Here is a 26,447-nt window from a genome sequence, read left to right as displayed (position 1 = left end):
AAATAAATTCTTTACAAATCCTACCATGTGGATTCATGGATTTTTTTTTCACATTCTGTCTCTCACAGTTGAAGTGTACCTCTGGTGCAAATTACTGACCTCTGTCATCATTTTAGGTGGGGGAACTTGCACAATCGGTGGCTGACTAAATACTTTTTTGCCCCACTGTATATATATTTTGTACTCTAAACAAGCTAAGAGAAGAGAAAGTTACCTTTTTGGCTATTCAAATTCAACCAGACTATTCAAAACAAATTACTATTGTTATTCATTTTGATTCAGCAAAAGCTTCTGGTCTGTTTTTAGGCCAGGCTATAACACAGATGATGTGCCCCATCGCTAGAATCCTCAAGTGTGTCAAATCCACCCTTTACAAAATTCCACATTTACATATCCAAGAGTAACTTCCAACGATTGCAATAAATACTTTCCAGCACCAGCTGAGGCAAAAATCTTTGATGGCAGTGAGGAAGGGTTAGAGGTAGAAGATAGAAGGAAAAACATGCATAAAATTTCGTTAACAAAAAAATCAGACAATGTACGACAATGTGATCTATTATCTATTTTCAAATAAAATAAAGCTGTTGCTTTTCCTCTGCTCTCGCCTTTTAAATCAGCTGCACCGTCTTTCAGTGCTAATCTTTCTCTTTTATTGTTCCGCTCCATTAATCAATGAAAGTTGAACTCAAAAACGCCACTTGGAGTTGCACAGCTTTTTTTCCCCTAATCCTATTTATTGATTGGTTTTAGCGCATCACATGATTAGATGCATGCGTTAGCAATCGTGAGCCATTGTGTTGATGACAACGACGCAGTGGTTATTTTTAGTTATTTTTAACCATTGTTGCATGCAAGCGACACTTTGCAAGTGAGTCACAAAGCAGAAGGTGTTTTAGCAGCTCAGAATGTGTTTCGAGTTTTGCACAAAGGATGAAATAATAATCTGGAAATCGTGCTAAGCTAGTTCATCAACTCCTGAATGCTGTTCCAAAAGTGACTGGTTTAATCAATAAGCACTGTGGATTATTATTATATAGGGGTCTCTTCTTGTCACTGTCTTGTAGCCAGGATTTTGTAATCACATGTGGTCTCTACGGAGGAAAGGGCTATGTGTGTGTGTGTGTGTGTATGTGCGCACGTGCAAGCAACGCAAAAAAACGTAAAAAACTGTTGCTCATCTGCTGTTTAGGAGCAGTCTGATGGTATTATGCGACCACTACTACATCTTAGATCTAAATTTGCTCGACACATTCCTGCCGTTTGTGTCTCCTTTAAATGAGTTTTCATATTTGTTATTGGGTTAAGTTTCGTGCCTCATCATATTCTCGCACAGTTAATGGAGTTACACAGCAAAAATGGATTTCCCATCATTAGGAACAAGGATATTGAGAGGAGGGAGTATTTTATGAGCAAAAGCTTCTTCTGTGCAATCAGGACGGTTTGAAGAGCACTACACATTATTGCTTCACTGAATAAAACTCATCAATCATGATGCATAAATGATAATAGATAACAATTTAAGAGGCCTCACGGCTGTTTTCACAAAGCAGAGTGCAACGTATGATTATAGGTGTGCACTGCTAGCTTGAATCAAGTATCAAGTATGTAAAATATAGCCCAGTCGCTGTATCTTTTCACAGCTTCTCCTTTTAGGAGTCAACACAGTGGATTATCCTCCTCTTTAACACCAACCCTCTGAACATCCTCAGTGTTGTTAATATATTCGTTAATATTAGCTGTTTGCCAGTATTTCAGTATTGGCTTGTATAACATCTGATAAAAATTTTAAAAGTAAAGAATAAATGTGACAACATCCATCCGCTATGGTACAAGGGTTAATGTTGCATAGTTTGTCCATCAGAGGGCACTCTGCAACTTCCCCGTGTTATAAAATCTTTGGCACAATGACAAAAAAAGGGTATAGAATTTATCTTACAGTAATCTTATCAACATAAACTCTCAAATCTTGTATAACCATGACCTGGATGACTAAGAATCTTCACAAGAAAAACTCACATCTCTGTGTCACTGTACGACTTTGACGCACACTCGCACAAAACAGCAAGCACCATCCAAAGACAATGAGTGTGAAGTGACAGGCAGTAAGAATGTGCTGGGAGAGCACAAAAAAGAGCGAGCGAGATAGCAAAGCGTGGCGGTAGAAGAAGAAAGATAAGACGAGCAGAACAAAAAGTAGTAAAATGCATGCAGAGAGAAGTCATTAATCTGGGATGCCCGCTCCTCTCTTGTTCTAAATTGCCTGCTATTTATAGGCTTTCTTCAGAACTGCACCCAGGCGTCTGGGATGTTCTCATTGGTCCAGAAAGAGGTCAAAGGTCAAGTGATTTAACTCCAATCACAGACTCTGTGTCCCCTCTGCATGAGTGTGTGTGTGTGTGTGTGTGTGTGTGTGTGTGTGTGTGTGTGTGTGTGTGTGTGTGTGTGTGAGATAGAGAGAGAGAGAGAGAAATGATTTAACTCTGCTATGAATGTTGGTCTCTGGCGGCTTCATTATCCAAGCTGGAGAATCATACACTGAGGCAACAGAATCACCTTTTAATGGGACTTTTTTCAGCAAAATGGAAAAGAATGAGATGAGGCAATACACACAAACATGAAATAAGATATTTGCAATCAGCAATAATGTGATATTCAACAAAGAGTGAGTATACTCTGAGGAACCAACTAGTGGATGGTGGAAATTCATTTTTTCGACAACTTTAGCCCCAAACTGGACAGGAATTGAGAGGACTTTGGGACATTGAAAGAAATCAGAAGCTTTAAATCTTCCAGATTTCTGTTTTTGGAACACTTTCTAAAAGCCTTTGTGGACAAATGGTAAATTAACAGCTGATTAAATTATAATTAATTGTGTTCCCTAAATGGAAATCCTCACGGAAGCTCAAAAAGTTTCCATCTCCCTCATCAGTGTCATGGCTCAGTTCCACGTCGAGCTCAGGCTGCCACTATCCTGCAGGGACAGCCGTTGTCACGATAACCAGAGTGCATGTGACAGCCAATCAGATGAAAACCCCCGGCCCACGTCAGGTCCCATGATGTCTCCTTTTTGCTCGCAATAAATTGTTCCTGAGTGTGTGTTTGTTGGGTAGCAATATGCCTGCTAGCTGTGGTGTCCATCTTGGCTGTGTCATCGTATGCTGACCTGTCTATGGTGATGGTATGTGACACCGCTCTGCCCTCTGCATGTGTCTGTATGTCTTCTGTGCTTTCTCTGACAGTTTTATATTTCACGTGCATTAAATTGTCATGGTGCATGGTTCTCAAGATTTGAATGTGTGTGTGTGTCGTATGTGTGTGTGTCTGTGTATTTTCCCATTCCTGCAGGACCCATGGATACTGGCTGTCTCTTTGCCTTGTGTATGTTAGTGATTATGTGGATGATAGTACTGCTTTAATTGCATCTATGGAAGTGTATAATGACAGCATGACCAACATGTACTAAGAATTATTGTTTTCATCCATGTTCACATGTGAGTGTGTGAGCGTGTGCATGTAGCAACACATGCATATGTGTGTGTACTGTGCCTGTGGGAGGGATTCTTCTTTACATGATGCAGAAAGTTTGCTCCTTATTTGACCTCAAAGACTGCCAGGCAAAAACTAGGACACCACAGGAAGTACACATTAGCACAGACACACACACACGCATACACACAGAGTCAGCAGATTCTTATTAACCCACCCAAGCACACTGAAATATGTTTTCTAAATGTTTTATGTTGTTCATATGGTTAATAAGTGATGTTTGATGCTTGCTGTCAAGGTTTCAGTTGCTTGGTGTTCACATGTAAAAGAAATCTTATTATGATGTAAAAGTCTGCGCACTTTTAAGGCTCCTCACTGAAACTTAATGCTACATGTTCCCCATGCAAGAGGTCAGAAATGAGATTTCTTGAGGAACGCTAGCAGCGGCATTTGGCTGCTATATAAATCCACACCAAGTTCCCTCCATTTAATCCTGTCCCCTGCCACATACTGAGCTTGCCCCCAGGTGTAGCCCATCTCCTGTAGCTGCACTTAAAGCATCACCATTACTCAACCAGCTGCAGTACTCCACCATTCCAACAGCCCCACTAACCAGCATCTTTACACCCTATAGGAAGAGTAAGGCACACCAGCCACTCTTCTTGCATCCATCATCAGCTGTATATATAAATATAAGATGCAGATAAGATATTCACTTGTCATACTTAGAAGCTACGTCCATCTTTTATTTACAGTTGATGAGTCCACTGTGTTGAAAACATATAAAGAACGGGAAAACCTGTAAAAGCTAAATATCAATGACATCAGTAATTTGACTTTATAAAGAACAAAAACACCAGACTATCCTGATGTGTGTAGAGGTATGTATTTATATTGTCCTACTGCTATTTATTTAATACATAAACAAAAATAACAACATAACATTTGTTCAGCTGGAACTTGAAACTTGTCTATTGGCATGACTGCTGCTCGAGATATCTTTATTAAAAAGAGGTGAAAAAGTCAGATGATATGAACTAAGTTAGTAAATCTGTTCCAGCAGCAAAGCTCCCTTTATTCTAAACTCAGCTCCCACAGTCCAAAGACACGTTGTTAGTGGCGTCTGTGATTCTAAAGTGGCAGTGGGTGTGAAAGGTCTGTCTGTCTGTCTCTCTCTGTGACAGACTGGCAGCCTGTCCAGGGTGTAGCCCGGCTCTCACCCTACGGCAGCAGGAAGAAAGTGGATGGATGGATATTTGGGATATAAAATTAAAATTGTAATCATTAATACAGGAAGCTTTGAAGATTTGTCTTTTGCTGCTTAAATTAATTGCTGTAAAATCTTAAAACATCTGTTAGGTGTGACTTCAGTTTTACGGTTATGTGTAAACAGCTGTGCAAGGAGACTGTGAAGATGTTCGGGGGGGAAGAGTACTGTCTAAAGATTAGGTTTACATACAAGGCCCAGCAGTCTTTCACTGCGTTAGCACAGTCCCGTGACACAAGCACACACACACCAACACACACACATACACACAAAGTGAAAAGAAGTAGTTAAAAGCTAAAATCACTGCCTCTGTAGAGGCATTATGAGTGGCAAATATCATAATGTTACATATTCCAAATATACAGGTGAGATTTTTGTTGGTGGGATATGAGATTCTGATACACAATAGAAAGTACCTTGTGTACTGATCGTGCTTATATGTCGCATTTTCATCTTGTAACTTGACAATATCTTCTGCTGTGCTTCCTAGATATGGGGATCTTCACAAACCAAGTCAATGTTAGTCTATCCTTTGTGGAAGCCGTTTCTGAATGCCCTCATTGTGCAGCCCACACACAAGCCTGTCACTTGTGCATCTGACAGCTTCTCCCCTCACTGACAATGCTCCACTAATCTAAGGAGCTCTGCCACGTGCTCAGGTATAGATTCAATCTTTGATTCATTCCTTGTGTGAAACCTGACACGTTCCACTATCACTGGTATCAGATATAAATGCGTCTTTAGTATTTCCTTGATCTCATCAAAACTGTTATCAGCTGGTTTGGTTGGGGCAATGAGACTGCAGAGTAAAATGTAAGTGTTAGCAACTATAACACTGAGTAACACAACAACTTGACTGTCATCCTTTAATTTGCTTGGCAAACAATACTGCTCACCTTTTTTTCTTTACTCTGCTGTCACTATCAGCGCTGCCCAGCTTTTTAGATAGTTTTGCTTATGCAGAATATCATTTTTTTCCCTTGGCTTTTGTTTAAAATACACATATTTTCACTTCCTGTTACATTCAGTTTGTTTATCGGTGTAGCATGTGGAGTCCCTGTTCTCCTTACTCCTCACTCATCCTTTTTAATGTTTTCCTTGTACGTTTATATGTCCTCCCTGTTTCAAGTGCGTATTAAAGTCATACAGGTAAGTTAGCAGTTAGTGATATGTTAGGAAAGTTATGCTAACCATTGTATAAGTAAAGAAAGAGTATTTGCTTTTTCAATTCATTTCATTCATTCTCATAAGTACATCACAACATATATCTACTCTTGTATAGTTATGCATGGGGCCTTGCATTACTTTTTTCTTGTCTGGTAAGAGCTAAGCGCTCTGTTCTTTGAAGCAAGCATTACTAACACCATTTTCCAAAAGCATACCACCACCACACCTGATCCTAACTGTCACTCCTCCAAAATCCCAACTGCACTGTACGCTGACTGGCTGACAAGTGGGCCAGAACAGTGCAGGGGGTGACGGCAGAGTTCACCAGGAATAGCAGAAGCAGAACAAACAAAAACATTAAAGATAAAAAATAAAAAATAAAAAAACAATACAGGTTTCTAACATTTGATTAGACTTCAGCTATTCACTTCACTCTTCTCTGAAAGACCACAGTATGATTTTACAAGTTTTGACACTCCCCCCCATCCAATAACAGACATTCTCTGCAGGTAGATGGCCAGTCTGAAACTGCCCACAGATGCTAATCCACCAGCGTTGTTAAACCATAATTTACCTGTAAGTCTTTGCTATAAACCAACCAATATTTTCATGTGACTTTTAAGGCTTGAGTCTAAATGTAATTTCTGTATGTCCTTATGTTGGAGGTTAGAGCTGATAAATGTTATCCTACAAGGTGCGTGCTAGTCAGGTATATGTAAGTTTTATCATTCAGCAATGTTACTTTGTTTCCTTGCATATGATTTTTCATCGTGATCCACTTCAATTTGTTGCTTTAATCTCAAAAGGTGGTGTTGCATAACAGGATTCTGAAAACTCTGATGTTAAAAGTGAAGAAATAAAGGGTTTCTTTCTACTGAAATGCTTAAGGACTTCAAAATTATAATGTAAAAAGAAAGTTTTGTCTTTGCATTCACAGAAGTGATGTAACTGGGCAGTGGAAAGAGATCTTGAAGTTTGGATATCTAGAGATAATAATTTGAGAATCAGATGTCGTTTTAGCAGGTAAATATGCAGTATAATTGGCTAAGAATAAGAACTTTATCCATAAAGCTTACAATATAGATTTCTATCTTTTCTTCCTATCCTTTGTCCTCTTCTTGTCACTTTTTTCTTTTTTTTCCCCCCCATCTTCCCTCTGCAATCTTCACCTTATACTGAGCTTTCTCTCTCCTTCAAAGACCAAACACAATAATAAAATGTGTGGAACACAAAATCTTAATGTGTGTACTCACACACACTGCTTTAGGAGGAACAGCAAAGACTGCTTAAGTCATTCTGCCCTCTTCACTATCTCCTCTTAAGCTTTTATGTTACTATCTAGCTTCTGCTGCAGAGCTTTTCTTACCTCATGTTCCTTAATTTTCTCAGTGTATGTATATGTGGTGTGTGTGAGTGTGTGGTGTGTGGATCACAACTTGCATGTGCTTTTTGCTATACTCTTCAATTTCATATTTCAGTTTTTTTCAAATTTAGCTTTTTATTTTTTTCACAAAAGGCTAACTAGCAAGAAAATTCAACAATATTACGTAACACCGAAAAATCTCTGTGAGGCTATACGGTGATTGGGTGCATGTTCCCATATTGGTTGCTGCTGTTGTAGTTGTTGTTGATGCTGTTTTAGCTTTCATTTGGAAAGAACCTTCTGGGGATGGTGAGCTGGATTAAATATTCATGAAAGCAAAGAAAGGAAACATCAAACTCTACAGGCCTACTTCTACCACCACGGTGTTCACACAAATGTACTGTTGTTCAGAAACAGAGAAAGAAAAGTAAAGGATCCTTAAATATATGTGTGCTAGCCATGTTTTAACCCCTATAAGTGAGGTGAAATGTCTCAGATATATTAATCATGTAGTGATTGGTTTCTAAGGACGGTTTCCAATGGGAAAGTTTTTTACTCATCAGAACTACTGAACTCAATCACTGCTTCCTCCACTGTGTATTATCTGTCAAGAAACCCAGCGTGACCTTTTGTTTTCCAAGCCAATCTGCTCAGGGAGCCTGACAAAATGAGGCATTTACATGTAACATTTACCTTTGAAAGCTTGCTTCCTGAAATATTAAGGCAAGATCTTGTCAAACAAGGATGTTGCATTAACATTCTTAACAGAGCCATCTTACGCCGCTGCAGCCCACCGGTACTGCTTTTTCAAAGTACTGCACGGAACGAGTAAAAATGGACTGCCAAATGATTCCCCGTGGCACCTGAAGAGCTTCATTTCAGAACTAAGACACAGGCCAAAAACAGGGTGGAAAAACACTCAGAAGAGGGGTTTAAATTATTTGTAAGATTTACAAAAGTAAACAGAAAACAGTAACAGTGTGAAACTCAAGTAGTTAGCAAAGTAAATCCAGCAGAAAAGGGGGGTAAAGACAATATAATGAGAGAAAATGCATGCTTGGTTTGTACAGGCTCATTATAACATACTGTGTAGTGTTATTAATGTCATGTTTCAGACTGATGGCCATCCTCTTTGCCTTATCTGTCTTTTCCTTTGAATCAGCAGCTGTCAGTGCTTCTTCTGTGTGTTGTTATCTTCTTAGTTCCACTGGCTGAAATAAGAGCTGCAAGGCTCTGTGATAAATGCACCTGTGGAGGAACATAATACTGTATATAGCCTCAGTCTCACTACTGGATAATCTGTCCCTTTTTTTTTTCCACATGTGGATGTAATTCATTATCACCAGTTATGTTCGGTTTGTGTTGTACACACAGCCGTGCCAGTCACACGTAATCTTAAACTGGCAAGTCATAAACGGTTTCTCCAGCAAGACAGGAGTGTTTCTTATGCATTTGTCTGTCCCTTTGACTTTGTGTCTGATTATTGTTTAGGTTCTGTTGATTTTATAGCAAGATTATGAGAAAACTACCAAATCCATGACACTTGGTAAGGAGTTATGCAAAGAAAGAATCCATTAAAGCTTGCATTGCTTTGACTTGCTTTAGTGGAGAATGAGCTCTCTGAGCACTCTCCATTTGTGATTATTTATTGGCCCGTCTGACAGCGAGATTAGGCAAAAACTATTCCATGAAACATGGTGGAATAATGAAGCCTGAGCAACAGGAGAAATTTTTCAATTTTAAGGCAGATCCACATCATTTGCTTTGAAATTCTGGCACATAGCATTAGCCTTGGCCCCCTTTTATCATTAATCTCAGTATGTGGAGGGAAAGTAGAATACATAAGTAGAAATATGTTTGCTACATCCATCCATTTCCATAACCGCATATCTATTTCCGGGTGACAGTGAGGCTGAAGACTAACCCAGCTGTCATTGTGTCATGGTTCCTGGGTTGTTGACTCTTGGATTGTTAAGGTGTTTTGTATTATCTGATATGTTCTGCATTGTTTAGATTTATTCATTTTGGGGATTGTGTGATTCTAATATTCATTTTTGAGTATTAATTTGTTTACCCAACTCGTTGAGTTTCGTTCCCCTTTCTGTCCCGTTTTTCTTGGTTGCTTCTGTGTGTCCTCCCCACCATCCCCAGTGTGTAGTCAGTTGTGTATGGTTTCTGTCTCTAGCTTGTCTCCATGTCTTATTTTGGGTTCTAATCCTGCCTCCCTCACACATGACAACTCATCACTTTATCAATGGTGTAACAAACATAAAAACTATCCAGATCTAATTCATTACCTATGTAAAAATAAATAAACACTATTTAGACAACTGGCAATTTAGCCATGGTCCCTTTTGAAGCTCTTGTATAAGCTATAAGCCATTCAACTTTTACATGTAAAAGAAATGTGTGGTTTAATTTCAGTAAGATCCAATACAGCCTAGAGCGTACACCTGCTCATTTTTTCCCCTTAGAGTTGTGAGTAAAGATTTAGAAGTTGAATCTAGGCCTTGATTTATTTGAGGGAAATAAATCAAACATACAGTCTTGCTCTTAAGTTCTGGGTTATGATGTAGTCTTTTGAGAGGTAGACTTTTTTCAGGGTTTCATGGATTTTGCATCAGGACCGAATTTCATGACAAAAAAAATTGCTATGGACCCATCTAGTCACTGAAACATTCATTTCTGTGTGACTTTATCAGTCTCTGTCACTTTGGAATGGTTGCAAAGATAAAGCTTCTTCTCTTTAAAAAGAACACGGGAGCAGGTTGCATCTGAACAAACAATAAGACCTCTGGAACAATGTCCTTTGGTCAGATGAGACCATAATTGAGATGTTTGGCCATAATGCACAGTACCATGTTAGGAGAAAACCAAACACAGCATATTGGTACAAACACCGTCAGAGGGTGGTGGAGGGTCAATGATTTGGGCTTGTTTTGCAGCCACAGGACCTGGTAACCTTATGGTCATTGAGTTGATCATGAACTCTTGTGTTTACCAAACTATTCTAAATCAAATGTGAGGCCATCTGTCAATTTTGGCCTAAACCTTGGCCCAAAGTGGGCCATGCAAAAGGACAATGATCCTAAACACAGCAGCAAATCTACAATAGAGCAGTTGAAAAAAAAATCAAGTTGTTGCAATGACCAAGTCAAAGTTCAGAACTCAACCGACTGTAATGCTGTAGCAGGACCTTAGGAAAGCTGTGCAAAAACCTGTCCACAAACCTCAATGAACTCCAGCAATGTTGTAAAGAGTGGGCCAAAATCCCACCATAATGATGCGAGAGATTGATAAAATCATACATCAACTTCTTGCTGCTAAAAACTATTAAGTCATGGGGTGTACTTAGTTTTTCACACAATGCTTCTGTTGTAGATGTTCTATTTATTTAATTTTTTTAACTCGTTATGAACCAGATAATTTTGTTATGTTCTCATTCCTAAACCATCAGCACACAAAAACATACCTCTCTTTCTTGTGCAGTAGATTGGTATGACCCCCAATGCTGCATGACTATGTAGAGCAGGTAACAAATGTGTGTGAGTTACCTATCCTCATTCCTAATTATGAATATTGTTTTTATTACAGCCTAATGCTGTAGCAGTGAATTAACTACAGCAATGAAAATCACAATTGTACTGCCAACAACCCATATGACTCACTGGGTGGCTGTGAAAACGTGTAAAAAATTCAGAGTCCCGATGCATGCTCAGGAAAATGACAATTACCTATTTTACACACGCACCAGCGTACATTAACACATGTACAAAAATAACATTAATCACCTCCCTACACTCTGATTGCTTTTTGCAGATCAGATAACAGATGATGATTTTTCATTTGTTCCAGGGTTTGAATGGTGGGGATCAACAATAACAGGGCAAAAAGAAATAAAAATTAAAATTAATTAGACATGACTTCTTCACTAAACTGAAGAAAAAAAATCTATTGACAGAATAATAACCCTAACTTCAAATTAGTACGTAAATTTGCCCAGGTGGTGTGTGTATGTGTGCATTTTCACCATTTAACTGTTTGACAATTGACAGGAAAGAATGGAGAGAGTTTGGGGAGTGGTACCATGAAAATGGCATGGAGTGGACTAGAAACCAGACTCCTGCATGACTCCTTGATATGGGTTGCATGCTTAACAAAGTCAGTTACTATATCATCCACTTGCGTGTATAACTGAGAGATTCTATAGACAGGTTGTGTTGACAATGTTGTGTTTTAAATGGTCCTTCAAATTAATTAGTTTCCACATCTCCTAAGATGTGTGCATAAGACGGCTGGTGATCAAATCAGCTAGCCCCTCCGGCCTAAAAGAGACAGAGAGATAACAGTGAGATAGGAACTGTAAAACAACATCCATAAAAGATTGATGTGCTCCTAATTTAGCTGCCAGCAGCTCCTCTGGCTGCTCTAAACCAATTTCTGACTGCACATACAAAAGGCAGATGCACAAAAAGTCACGTTCATAGACCATTTTTAAGCTCTTAATAACAAAGAGAATTAGTCTGTGGAAATATAAAAGGGATTAACGGGTAAAAGGTGCAGTAACGTTATGGGTTTTTAGGTGTTTGTTTTGGGGGTTTTTTCAGCTGATTGTGAGTGCTAGCCTACAGGAAGCTAGCTAGTTGTCACATGCTAACCATGTATAAGCAGCAAAATATAATAGACTATTCAAGACACATTTAAAGTATTGTGTTTTAATACAGCTTAAGACTATAAAACGCATACCTTCACATATGTATAGTCTTTCCACTAAGCTAACTGCTAGCTGTGGTTTAATATTGTATCTCGTGGACTGGTAGCTAGCCAAAAACTAATGATTTAAGTAGGCTGTCTAAAACATGAGCTTCATGTGCTGGATTAATGTGCAGACCTAAAAAGTTTATTGCAAGTATTATACTAGATACCGTGGCATGCTAAAAGAGAAACCACATGAGAATCAGCTCGTTATCCTATTTATCATTGTGGGGGGTTTGGCTCTTACAGGCTACAGCACACTTTGACATGCAGCCTGTTTGAGCTACAAAAAAAAAAAAAAAACTATACAATTTGGTGGCATACACAGAGTGTCTTAATGATTTTGGCCCTCCACTAACTTTTTAACCTTCTAAAACAGTAATAGCACCCTGACCTTTAAAACATATGGGTAAGTCAAGATGAGAATATGAATAAATAATATGCATACATAATCTCAAACAGAAGGTGACTCAAGCGTGAAGGATTTGGTCTTGTCTTTTCTAAAAGGGTGTTTAATTCCATTTACTGCTTCAGTTTGTGTGTGTGTGTGTGTGTGTGTGTGTGTGTGTGTGTGTGTGTGTGTGTGTGTGTGTGTGTGCGTGTGTCCATGTGCTACTGTGTGTTCTTAAAGTATTGATAGAAGAAAAAATGATTGCACACAGAAAGATTTCTCAGGAAATAACCCTGAAACCTTCACAGATGGAATTTTTTATAGGATATGTTTCCTTATAATCAGCATACAAATATGCAGCAAATATGCCTTCAAGTGCTTTAATTTTTACACAGACACACACATATGCTGGTCTACACACATACATCTGGCATGCCATATCCTGTTATGCATCACCCTCTAGTGTCATATTATTAGACTGCAGTGGAAGAAAATCAGAGTGCAGTAAGGCTATCCAGCAAGGCCCTATACTACAAAACAAGTTTAATATGCCCACGGTACCGTTCCATTATATTTATTAACATATCATTTTATTTTTTTCCAATAGCAAAATCAGGAGGTATTGTTCTGGCTCCATAGGGTATTCAGGTGACAGGGCTGCTGTTGGCAGTATCTGAACAGTCACAGATAGTCCTGTTATATAATAATAGTGCTTATAGAGGAATACAATTATTATACAATCAAAAATCGTTGTTTGTAGCCAAAATTTAAAAAAATAAAATACCTGCTGATCTCTAATCTAGAACAAATCCTACCCTGGAGCAGGTTAATTTCAAGTTACTTGGATAAGCTACAATCATAGTTGGCTTCATAGTTAAGGCCATATTCTCTCAATCAATGTGTTTGTATTTGTTCATAATGCAAGATTACATCGGTTTAATATATCTGTGTTGATACATTTCATTTCTCTGGAAAAAGTATGAAAGTTGCAAAACTGTGAAAAACCTGTGAATATTTGCAACTGTATACAACAACTTTATTTATTTGGGTATACAATCACAGTATTAGGATACTGAATGCTTCGTTTGTGGTAAGTACATTATCTGTGAGTAACTGAAAACACAGCAGATGATTTACTATTTTATTTTTTTATAATGTTGTCTCTAAAAAAACTGTTGATACCACACAGTAACCAGGCATTTTTAAGGTTATATATTTGTTTGATAATGCAGAAATAAGGGGAAGGGGTGGGCTGGGAGGGGATTTATGTGTGTTTGCATAAACAGATTCTCTTAGCTTAGCTTAGCTTAGTGCAACCACCTGCAACAGAGACAAGCAGTTGGTTGTGTATATGTGTACAGATTGTGTTTCCATCTCCAAAACCTAAAAAGCATTCACTTCTCCTAACACCTCTGAAGATCCCTTTTACATATACATCCCTTTTACATTACATATACATATACATAATACATAATATTTTCTTGATTAGAGTCGATAAAAGTAAAAAAGGTTTGCAGTTTTACAGGTGTTTAGTGCATGTACCGCAAAATGTCTTGCACCAGATACCTTCTGCCTGCAAACATGAACCAACAAGGGAGATATTCTGTTAATTTTGCACAAAGCCACATTAATGTTTTTTAAATTGGTCATAACTGTATACTTACCAAACGAACAAGCATGCATGAAAGCATAAGTGTATTTATTTCTCAATATCTTCTGACTAATCTTTAATGTTACTGTGCATACATTCACAATAGGTGCCTAAGTATAAGATGAAGTATGCCTCACTATGTTGTGATACTGTGGTTGTCAAACCAAATAACTTGGAAAACTTTTGTAAACCTGAGGGTTCATACCAGTATGTGTGTGTGTGTGTGTGTGTGTGTGTGTGTGTGTGTGTGTGTGTGTGTGTGTGTGTGTGTGTGTGTGTGTGTGTGTGTGTGTGTATCTGTTGGTGCTGAGGTGTGTGTGTCAGTGAAACTCAGAGGGAGCTACGCTAACAAGGCTGCTGCTCTGCTGACAACTGAAAGGAACCATGGGAGAAACAAAGTGACAAAACAAACAGCAGACGGGACAATCCCCATGTGTGTCACACAGCTGACAGAAGGCTGCACATACTGCTTTAATGTTGTCAAATCAAGTTTTAAAGAGACAGATCACACCCTCAAACTGCACATCCCACCCAGGCTAACCCAACAACATTTGAACTCAGCAGAAAGAAATCCCCTCTTATATATTTGGATTCCACTAAAGATAAGGGAGACTAGCAAAGCACAGAAGATGTGGAAACCTGAGCAATATACACATATTTATACAAATGTCCACTATATAAGGTACACTTTCATAACTAATGTTATTCAGAAGGGCTTTCATCACAGTGCTGGAAACATTCTTTAGAGATTTTGGTTGATACTGACAAAATAGCATCACACACTTGGTGCAGACTTGCTGGATGCACATCCATGATATGGATCTTCACTCCACCATGTTCCCAAAGGTACTTTATTAAATTGAGATCTGATGGATTGTGAAGCCCATTCGAACACAATGAAGTCATTGTCATGTTTAAGAAACCAGTTTGAGATGATCTGAGCCTCATCAGAACATAGGTGTTTTGATAAGGGTATAGAGATGGACAGCAACTCTTCTAGGGTAGGCTGTTGCATTTAAAACAGCCATCAGGTTGTACATGACATTACACCACCATCACCACTAGAAGGAGCCATGGATACAAGTCTGGATGGATCCATGCTTTTGTGTTGTTTACACAAAATTCTAACCTAACATTTAAATGTTGTTGTAGGACTTGACTCATCATACGAGGGAAAATTTTTTCCAATTTTATTGTCACATTTTGGTGAGTCCATGTGGATAGCAGCCTCAATTTCCAGTTCTTAGCTGGCAGGAGAGGCCCCTGATACAGGCAATCTACTTCAAGCTTTGAAGTTATTGATATGAGGGAAATATTTTATTGCTATTGTTCATGGTCATCGTCACTACCATTGCATTAATAATATAATCTACAGCATTGATATTGTATTCAGATGTTTAAACTTATTGGCACCCAATTAGCCTTTATTACAGGTGCAGTTATAACCACTTTAAACTGTTGAGTTAAATCTATAATCTTAAATGCTTTTGAATACTTTTCATAATCTTAAATGTTTATATGCAGATTATATTGCATTATAAAAGAAAGGCCTAACTCTGAGTACACTCTGTGCCAAAATAGACAGGAAGCGCATGCTTTTGCAGAGTGTGCTTGTGAAAGTGAAACTAAAGCAGAGTCTAAGTATAAGTTACTTTGAGGAGCTGTTGGGAGGATGCTATTTGAATAACCAGGTTATTCATTATTGTCTTTTATTCATTTATATCTTTTGATTAAGCTTTTAGTAGAGGTTCTTGATTAAAACATTTATTCAACATATTACAGATATAGATGAGAATTGGCCTCTCTTCTCATAAGACAAAGTTCGTGTGAGGTCGAGACACACACACACACACACACACACACACACACACACACACACACGTACACACACACACACACACACGTACACATATACACATACAGAGTAAGTGAACTTAGGTCTAGGTGAGAGTTCAGACATATTTTTCTTGTGACTGCAAAATTGTGCCTGCAAAAGAACAGTTTGTTGCAGAATGTGGGCCTGATGTTTCAGAAGATAAGCGCGGGCAGGACGAGCGACAGGAAGACACCTGGGATGGAGACATGGTGATGTTCTTTTCTAATTGTGTTAAATGTCACTGTGGTTTTGAAACTTATGCATGTGATGACGCATGAGGGGTCGTCAAGAAAATATACCCTGATGTTATAAAACCATTCCTGTGTAGTTTTGGGGCGGAGATCTACAGCTGATGTTCTGCAGTGTACATCTCCCCATGCGTGTTCATTAAAATCATCGTTTGACTTAACCCAGCCGGACCAGTGTTGTTATTTTGGAATTCCTCCTGTATCCTTCCTCAATATTTGAACCCTAACAAAGTGTTGTGTGTTCAGAGATGCTTGTCTGCCTTCGTTGTACCACATAGGTATTTGAGTTACCTTTGCTTTTCTATCATTTGGAAGCAGTCTGGTCATTTTCATCTGACCTCTTGCATCAACAAGGCAATTTCACGCAGAGAACTGCTGCTCACTGGATGTTTTCCCTTTTGTGGACCATTCTCTGTAAACCCTGGAAAATTTCAGCAGTTTCTGAACCAGTCAGATCGAAAACCATGCCAAATTCAAGATCACTTAAATAACTTTTCTGATGCTTGGTTTGGACTTAAGCAGGTTGTCTTGATGATGACTGGCTGATTATATACTGGTAATTGCGACGAACAGGCCTAAAAAAAGTTGCTGGTGAGTGTATACAATGCACAGCTGTACTCTAGTAGGTATTATTGCTTTCTTAAAAATAATCTGTACATATTATCCAAACTGGCTGGAGATTTAAAGATTTTAAACTCATTAAAATCTTCTCATCTCACAGAAAAGTCATATGAAGTCTTTTTATTGTTAAAATTGTGGAAAAATATTGCTGTTGTATCCTTTCACATTATTTTTTTGTCATCTCCTGTATGCACTGTGTCATAGGTTTTATTTGATTGACTAGTTGTCTTGTTTTTCATTTTTAATTCTTCATTTTTAACTGTATCTGGCAATGATAAAAAAAAAATGATATGACAGCTACATCATTATATGTGAGTTTGAAGTTTTCTGCAGTGGGATATGAATCCTGTACGAGGCAGAAAATTGCACTCTGGTTATCTCAGCGCAGCAGCAGCAGCTGAGATGATATCTTTGAGTAAATCAGTATGCACACATAAAACAAACAATAATGAAGAAGAGGACTCCTTTCAACAAACTGACACCCTGCAATTATCCTTCTGTTTGAACTAACATTTTAAATGAATATCAAAGGTGGAAACAAAAATATCATATTTTAGTAAATGAACTGTTTTCTGTTTGTTTTTTCTGAGCTATCAAAATGACCAGAAAGTTCATTCAAGCAGGTAATGAGAAAAATATCAAACACTGCAGGTATCTCAGTTAGAAAAGTACACGGGAAGGAGCGGATTATGATGAATAATTCGAACCTGTCTGTACATGCTGCATGGTGGTAGGTTGACTCCTTTCCAGAAAACCAGGTGTCAACCTGTGGGAAGAATTTACTGAGAACTTGTCATATAAAACAATGTGTCTAACCTGTGTGTTAGTTCAGCAGCAAAGACATGACTTTTTACCACTTGGCCAAATTAACCTGAAAATTAACCTGCCCTTCTGCATTTTCAGCTGCTTAGCTGTTTGGTAATAACAAGCAAAGAAAGACTACCATATAGACACAGTTGGCACATGACCAGTGCACTGAAGCCAAAGGGAGCAATGGCCTTAAGATCTATTTTTAAATCGTCTGTATTTCTCAAATTTTGGTGTAAAATTATTCCAAGATTGTAGCATGATTGTAAAAGAGGTAAATATTTTGGTAGTGAGGCCAATAAAATTACGTCATGATAATGTAAAATGTTAGTCTAGTTGTCAATGTAACAAAGGCACAGATAGTCTATAGGAGAATGGTGCAGCTATGCCAGGGCTAGCCCAAAATCAGAGGAGGACGCCAGCATTTAAAGTATTTGATACTTCTTGTTAGCATCTGCCAATCAGGATGCGCCTTTTAATTGTTCAGGATGCCATAAATGAACTTGAAGAGCCCGTCACTTTTACCAGTGAAAGAGATGTTCTTTGAAGGCTGAGATTTTAAATTGATCAGTTACTTTTCTGCAATGGAAAAATTCAGTACTCTGAACTTTTTTTATTGAGGGTGTATTTAAATTAAAGTTGATTGATTTGCAAGTATAACCAAGTACAATGTTTTTGTGTGTGTGTGTCTGGCAATAGAACCTTAATCTTGTAAATAGATTTGTAAAGTAGCAATTGTGTATTTTTTTTACCTTGTATATATTGTTCACTGCAGCAGCCTAGTAGGCGTGAGAAGCCATTTTTGATGATTAAGTATTCTCCTGTTTTTTGTTAGAAAGTTAGGTTAGTGAATTGTCTTTTGGTTGGTTTTCATTTGTGTATGAAAGCATTTGGCTTCCTGGCTGAACTGATTTTTGGTAAACAGCCCAGTCCAGCCCACCAATCAGGAGATTCATCTGATTATTGCCAGATCAATAATCACACATCTATCACAACTTCCACTTTCTTTTTTTTTTTTTTTTTTTCTTTTTTTTTTTTTTTTTGTGTCCCGTTTGGATCTATAGCCATCAGAATTGTTGTCTTAAGGCCAAGAAAGATGCCAAGCGGATTTATTTTACCAAGTGGATCATCATGGCCTTGCCATATTGGTCCATTTGATTGACCTTTATTATAATTATGAATTTATTTTATTTTCAGTTGCTACAAACGGGACAGACATGACTGGAGGATAGGACAGGGAGAAAGAATGAAAGAAAGAGAGGGAGAGAAAGAAAACCAAATGGGAGAAGAGACGGTGAGAAGGGGGGGAAGAAAGAAAAAAAAAAAAAAAAGAACAAAACTCCTGGGTCACCTGTATGGAGAAAAAAAAACAGAAGAGAAAGCAAACAACAAAGAGCAACATAATAAATAAAATAAAAAAAACGGCACCATCACAATAAACTAGCTAGCAGTAGATATCAGTAGATACTAAATAATAAACGATATTGTGCAGCACGCAAGATAGACAGCGCACAATGTGCTTTGAGGCAGCAGCCAAGAAAGCTGTAGTCCGCGTCTGTGAATACCCGTGTGTACACCTGTGTGCATACCTGTGTGGATCAGCATGCTTGCATTCCAAAGGTTTCTCCATGTAACGATCTGCTAGGGAGTGTGGGGAGCCACAGCCCCGTCCTCCAGGGCATGAAGCAGGTATGGAGGAGATCAAAACTCCAGACATCCAGAGGCCCCCAGAACACAAGAGACCAAGGAAGACCAACAGAGGGGCAGCCGCGCCACTGTCCCAGTAAGAGCTGAGGAGAGTCCCAGATGAGGGCTCACTCAGCAGCCGCGGAGCAGAAGCCAGGGGGAGTTGCAGTGACGCGCCCGTGAGCTCCGCCGGCAGCCAGCTGTGCCTGAGTGACCGAGCCCCAGGCCGAGAGGCCGGGGGCACCCCACCTCCGAAGTGGCCCGAGCAAGCCCCAGGCTCCAGGCCCCGATAAGCGGCCGCCAAGGAGTGAGCTGGTGTGTACCCGGACGCCCACCCCCAGACACAAAGAACCACCAACGCACCGACACCTGAGGGAGTCCGCCACTGGCAGGGGAAGTGGTGGTGGGTGGAGATAGGTCTCCAAACCTTGGAGGGCCTGAGATGTCCCCAGAGAGGTGGTGTCTGATACCCAACCTGACATATAGACACAGACATACAGGCACACACAGACACAAACATCCATTCCCACCCTCATGCTCTCATATGCACTTACTCCACACTCAACCAACATGGAGACAGACATAAAGAGACGCTGTACACACGGTCACACTCCCCAAGCGTACTCTACGAACCGGGTCTAGGTACCCTTGCCCCTGGAGGGGGGAACTGCACCCAGACCCAGGTGGTGTTACCCTTTTCCCTGCGGTGGGGAGAGGCAGACCGCCCCGACTCCGCAGCAGCAGGGAGGCCCCACACTCCAGACCGCAGTCGGACGGCCAACTCCTCCTCCTAGCCCCCCCGCTCCAGCAGGCCGCAGAGAACGGGGGTGAGAGAAGACTCCAAACCTCCCTCCACTCGCTCATTGTAGTGTTGATGCATGTGTGTTCTAAGGTGCAATTAAAACCCAGGAGGGCTTGGAGCTACCTGCCAGAGAGCAGCAGGTAAGTGCATAGTCCCTCCTGCTAGCCCTCAATGTCTACGTGTATTTAACATTGAGAGGTGGGCAACGACACCAGGGGTGGGGTGTACACCCTGATGGTAATTTGGACTCCGTGTATCGTGCCCACCCCCAAGATCCTATATGTATGCGTAATGAGAGTGTGAGTAATGTGAATGTCTAAGTTGTGGGATAAAATTGAGGCAGAGGCAGCCAGAAGGGGACGGGGGGGGTAGCCTCCTCTGCACCCTGGTGACATACCCCTACTCCAAGGCCCTACATGTGTGGGTGGTTGTGGTGGAGCGGGAAGAGGGAGGCAGCTGGAGATGGAGAGGGAAGGAAGGGAGGGGCAGGTGACCCCTCCCTGGGGCCAGCTCCCCCGCTGACCCAGTAGGCACTCCCATACTCCGCGACCCGCCAGGGAAAGGGGGCCCAGGCCCATCCAGACCGGGGCCCAGCACAACTTCCACTTTCCCAAACCATCAAGCTCAGGTCGAGTCCAATCATCTTTCAACTTGCCACTTTCAAGCCAATCAGCCTCCACTTCACATACTTTAAATCTCACGGTTCCTCTGACTACTTCCCGCAACCCACCTCCTCTCCATCTCTGCTTCAACCCACCTTACTCAGAGCTCTATCCAAGTCTCTATCTTCATCACCATCACAAGCATCTCGACTCCGGGCGGGGTCCTGCCCTATAAACGATCTGGATCTATTTAGCCATCAGAGTCCAATCACCAGACGGCTTGTTTCAATTCTGTTTATCAATAAATTATGTTAAATTTACCCTAAAGATCTCCTCTTATTAAAATTTCACTCAGTGACATGGTCTTGGATTTAATGTGAGCAGTCACCCCTTTGTGCCTCTTGTCTGAAATTCCTTTTTAGTTTGTGAACAGACAGACATTTGGAGAATGTACGACTATGATAATGTTGTAGAGACCCACCCTTTGGCACATCCCAGCACACCCACTCACTTCACCAGATGCACCTTGTTTAGTTCTCTCACCTTTGATTGGGTGTGGTGCTTGTCCTCGATTGCAATCACCTGTCACACATTATATGTCACACATTATATAAGGACTGCATTCACTTTTGGCTCACTTTTTCTTCACTTCCACACGGGGCGGCAGCTGAGGTGAGGTTCTATTTGGGTTTTATTTTATGTATTGTTTAAGGGAATGAGTAACTTAAATCTGTTTTCCTGTTTTCTTTCAGCTGTGGCAGTCCATGTGTGTCTTTGTTTCCTTCCTTCTTTGCCTTATTTATTTGAGAATAAAAGGAGAACCCTGAGAATAATTCTGAATTAGATGGCTGCTTTTTCTTATTCTAACCGGATGAGCCCATGATGCTGATTGCTTCAGCCCTGAACCTTCCTTCCTTCAAAACATGGTCCTCCGAGCCGGAGCAGTGTTAGCGTCATGGATTCAAAGCAGCCATTGACTGAAGGTTTGAGAAGATCCAGTCGTGATAGTCGACCTCCTGCCTACCTGCAGCAATATGACGTTCAGTATCCTGGAGCTAGAAGAGCTACATGTGAGACAGAGAGCCAAACTGAATGCCAGCATAGTGACAAAGACACACATGGGCCGCAGGATCCTGTCGGAGAGTCAGAAAGACAACCAGAGACATCCCCTGCTCCTTTACCCACCAACCAAGATGAGGTCATGAGGGAACTCCTGACAACAATGAGGGAGATTAGGCAATTTATGATTCAATCATCTCCTTCCCATTCTCGTAGCTCCAGATCTTCCATTCGCACAGTCTCATCTGATGGAATCAAAGCTTCTGTATGCAGTTTACGAGCCAGTCCTCAAACACATCAACGACATGAGCAGCTCCCAGTGATTGATACAGTAACCTGTCAATCACCCTTCCAGCCCCCGCAGATTAGCCGTCAGTCTGGCTTAGTTACAGCTGCCAGCCCTCCTTTACCTAATTCAACAATACTAGATGCTGCTATCCCTTCAACTGGTTTGCCTAGACCAGTCCTTGCTACAGAAGATGAGACTCCCTTTGATTTCCTGGCCTTATCACGGCAGGATCCCCACCAGATCTCATGTGTTCAACCTGCTGTTCCTTTAGCTGAAGACCCTGTTCAACCTCTCATTCGCATATCTGACCACAAGCATTGCCCTCCTCTAGAGCAGCAACCAGCTACATCCAATGCCTCATATGACCAGAAACCTTTGATACCTGGTACTGCTAGCTCGGGTCACTCCTCTAGCACGAGAACACATGTATATAAGCTTGAAGGTCCTTCGTTTCCAGACCTTAGTAGAGAAGACGAAATGCAATACAGGATGTTACGGATGGCCCTTACAAACCTTCTTGATCCTCATGAGACAGAGCACTTCAAATATCACGTCCTTCTTGATCACCTCAAAGTAGACCAAGCTAAACGATTAGCTCTTGCCTTTTCCTATGCTCCTGACCCATACACACAAGCCATCAAAGCCCTTGATGAGCGTTATGGGCAACCAAGACAGCTGGCATTGAAAGAGCTAAAGAATATACTGGAACTGCCTCCTATCAGAGCAGGTGATGGTCAGAGCCTTGATAATTTTGCTCTTCGAGTACAGGCTTTAGTTGGGTTGCTTAGCACTATGGGAGAACAAGGACGTGCAGAACTAGATTGTGGCTCCCATGTCGATCGCTTGTTAGCGAAGTTGCCTGCAGAGCATTTCAGTCACTTCAAACGGCATGTTTACAGGGAACAGGGAGAAATGACGTATACTTTGCCTTTGTTCTCATCCTGGTTGCAAATGGAATGCAAGTGTCAACCAAGGAAGGCCAGTCCTGTTTCATCCTTCAACCAGCCACGACCTTCCCGTAAGTACACCTCTCCACTTACAACAATATTACATGGGGCAAATACATCTGATGATCCTGTACAGGCAGCACAACCCATCATAACTAAGGCAACATGTGCATATTGCCGCTCACCTGAACACCACATTAGTAAGTGTCCCGAGTTCATTCAGAAGACAAAGGATGAGAAAATAAACTGGATAAAAGCAAACAAACGGTGTTGGCGTTGTGCTAGGACTCATCAGGCCGCAAAGTGCGACCTGAGGAAAGCATGTGCCACCTGTATGGGACTACATCTACAGATCCTATGTGATGTAAATAAGAGATCTAAAACTGAAACTAATCCTGAAGTGAGGACACTGTACTTTGATAGACCTAGTGACTGTCCTAGTGTCCTTTTAAAGGTTGTGAAAGTGCTCCTGCGAAACGGCAAAAGAACCCTTGAAAAATATGCAGTACTTGATGATGGCTCCCAGCGTACCATTCTTCTGACATCAGCTGCACAGCATCTCAACCTAACTGGGGAAGCAGAGAGATTATCACTTAGAACGGTCCGTCAAGAAGTTGAAACTATTCATGGTTCTTCCGTAAGTTTCAAAATCTCACCCATCGCACACCCAGAGAAAACCTATACAATTAATAATGCCTTCACTGCAAGTCACCTAGCACTTTCAGACCACACCTACCCTGTATCATCTCTCCAACGGAGATACAAGCATCTTCAAGGTATCCCATTACCCATTATTAATAAAGCAGCGCCACTCCTGCTCATAGGCTCAGATCATACTCACCTCATCACGCCTAATGCTCCATTGAGGCAGGGACCATATGGGTCTCCTGCAGGAGTTAAAACCCAATTAGGATGGACACTTCAAGGTCCGATCACAGATTTTCAGCCCCAGAGCAGTACAGAGCATGTGCAGTGTTTGTTCACATCTCTCAGTTCATCTGCAGATGTACTGCGTTATCATGTTGAGAAGCTATGGCAACTAGACACTTTACCTGAATACAGTGAGAAATCTGTGATCCGATCAAAGCAAGATCAACTGGCACTGGAACTCCTTGAACAGGCCACAAAAAGGGTTGAGATCAATGGTGTTAATCGCTACGCCACTCCTCTTCTTCGGATGGCAAACTTTCCTCCTTTGAATGTCCCTCCAACTGTAGTCATGTCTAGACTCCGCAACACTGAGGCTCGGTTAGCTAAAGATCCTGACAAAGCCATGTCTTACAAGGATCAGATTTTGAAATTGGAGCAGGCAGGCTATGTAGTCAAACTTAGCCCGGAGGAGATGCACAATAGCAAAGAAACCTGGTATATTCCTCATCATATGACAAGTCACAACAATAAAGATGTGACTGCTCTTTCACATTTCAAGGTCAGTGTCTCAATAAGTACCTATTGCCAGGACCAATCCTAGGCCCAACACTTCTCGGTGTTTTGTTGCGTTTTAGGCAACATTCAGTGGCAATAAGTGGCGACATCAAAGGCTTGTTTCACCAAGTCCGTCTTCTGCCTCCTGATAAACCACTCCTCCGATTCCTGTGGCGTGACATGAACAAAGCAGCTCCCCCTTCAGTGTATGAGTGGCAGGTACTCCCCTTTGGTACGACCTGCAGCCCTTGTTGTGCAATCTATGCACTGCAGAAACATGTGAAGGAATATCAATCTGACAAAGATGTGCAGTCTTCAGTAATGCAGTGTTTCTATGTTGATAACTGCTTGCAGAGTTTTCCATCAGCAGAGTTAGCTCGAACACTCCTAGACAAATTAAGAAACCATCTATCAGAAGGAGGCTTCGACCTTCGCCAGTGGGCCAGCAATAATCCTGTTGTGATTAGCCATCTACCATCTGAGGTAAGAACGGCAAGTAATGAACTTTGCCTGACTGAAGACAAGCCATCTGGCCCACATGAATGCACATTAGGATTATTGTGGAATTGTGAGATTGATTTGTTTGCCTATAAATACAGAACTCTAGCCTCACACCCCACCACAATGTGTCGTATCTATGCAGTACTTGCTCGTCTGTATGACCCATTAGGCTACTTACTCCCATTCACAACACGCGCCAAAACCTTGGTGCAAGAGCTATGGAGAAAAGAGAGAGATTGGGACGACCCTTCCCTTCCACACGACCTCTTAGAGGCATGGAAGTCCTGGGAAGAAGAACTTTGTTATCTCCCACAAATTGCCATCCCACGTTGCTATACTTCTAAGGAAATGGATGTTTCTACCACAGTTCGAGACATTCATATCTTCTGTGACGCTTCAGAGCGAGCATATGGTGCTGTCGCATATTTGAGATCAGATGATCTTGAAGGCCATGTAGAACTGAGTTTCTTGTTAGCTCGCTCACGTGTTGCTCCTAAACGGCATTTAACAATACCCAGACTGGAGCTATGCGCAGCCCTACTAGGCGCACGCCTCTGTGAGCTCATACAAACAGAACTCACCTTACCAGTCAGGACTACCACCCTTTGGTCTGACTCGACAACTGTACTTCACTGGCTTCAGTCAGATTCCTGCCGTTTCAAGGTATTCGTAGGAGCCAGAGTCTCAGAAATTCAAAACCTCACAAACAGCCAAGACTGGAGATACATCAATTCAGCCACAAATCCTGCTGATGATGTTACGAGAGGTAAATCCCTGAAAGAGTTCCTTAGCTCAAACAGGTGGACCGAGGGTCCCTCGTTTCTGCATGAACCTCCAAATAACTGGCCCACAGTTACAGATCTCCATCCTGATGATGATCAGACTGAGTTAAAGAAAGCCTACTTCTTTGGTATTGTCAGTATACCCTCCCATACATACACAGCCAGCTTTAGAACGTATCAAGAGCTATTGGATTTCACGGCTCGTTCACTCTCCAACCAAAAGGGTAACATTCCTTCTGCAGCTGATTATCAAACAGCAGAACAAGAAATCCTTCGTCAGGCACAACTGGACAGTTTCGGCGAAGATTTAGCCCGTTTACAGTCTATTGTGTTTGTCACCAGTGTTGTGCAGGAATTCTGGACTTATCCATGTAGGAGGCCGACTACGGCAAAGCCCAGACTTGGAATTGAATGTCATTCACCCAATAGTACTTGATCCTGTTCATCCAGTGACCAAACTGATCATACAAAATTATGATGACAAACTGCATCATGCTGGTTCAGAAAGACTTTTTGCTGAACTACGTCGGAAATTCTGGATTCTCAGAGGAAGGGAAGCCGTACGCAGGCATCAGTATAGCTGTGTCGCATGTCAGAAATGGAGAGCACAGCCCATCATTCCAAAAATGTCAGACTTGCCTGCTGCTCGTCTTAGGTTATTCAAACCACCTTTCTACTCCACAGGAATAGACTGCTTTGGACCATACAAGGTCAAGACCGGC

This window comes from Copadichromis virginalis, linkage group LG4 (genome assembly GCF_057382275.1).
Source record: "Copadichromis virginalis isolate Kocher_CV1m ecotype Utaka linkage group LG4, C_Virginalis_male_GT1.1, whole genome shotgun sequence".
Taxonomy (NCBI): Eukaryota; Metazoa; Chordata; class Actinopteri; order Cichliformes; family Cichlidae; genus Copadichromis; species Copadichromis virginalis.
This window is presented reverse-complemented; position numbering follows the sequence as displayed.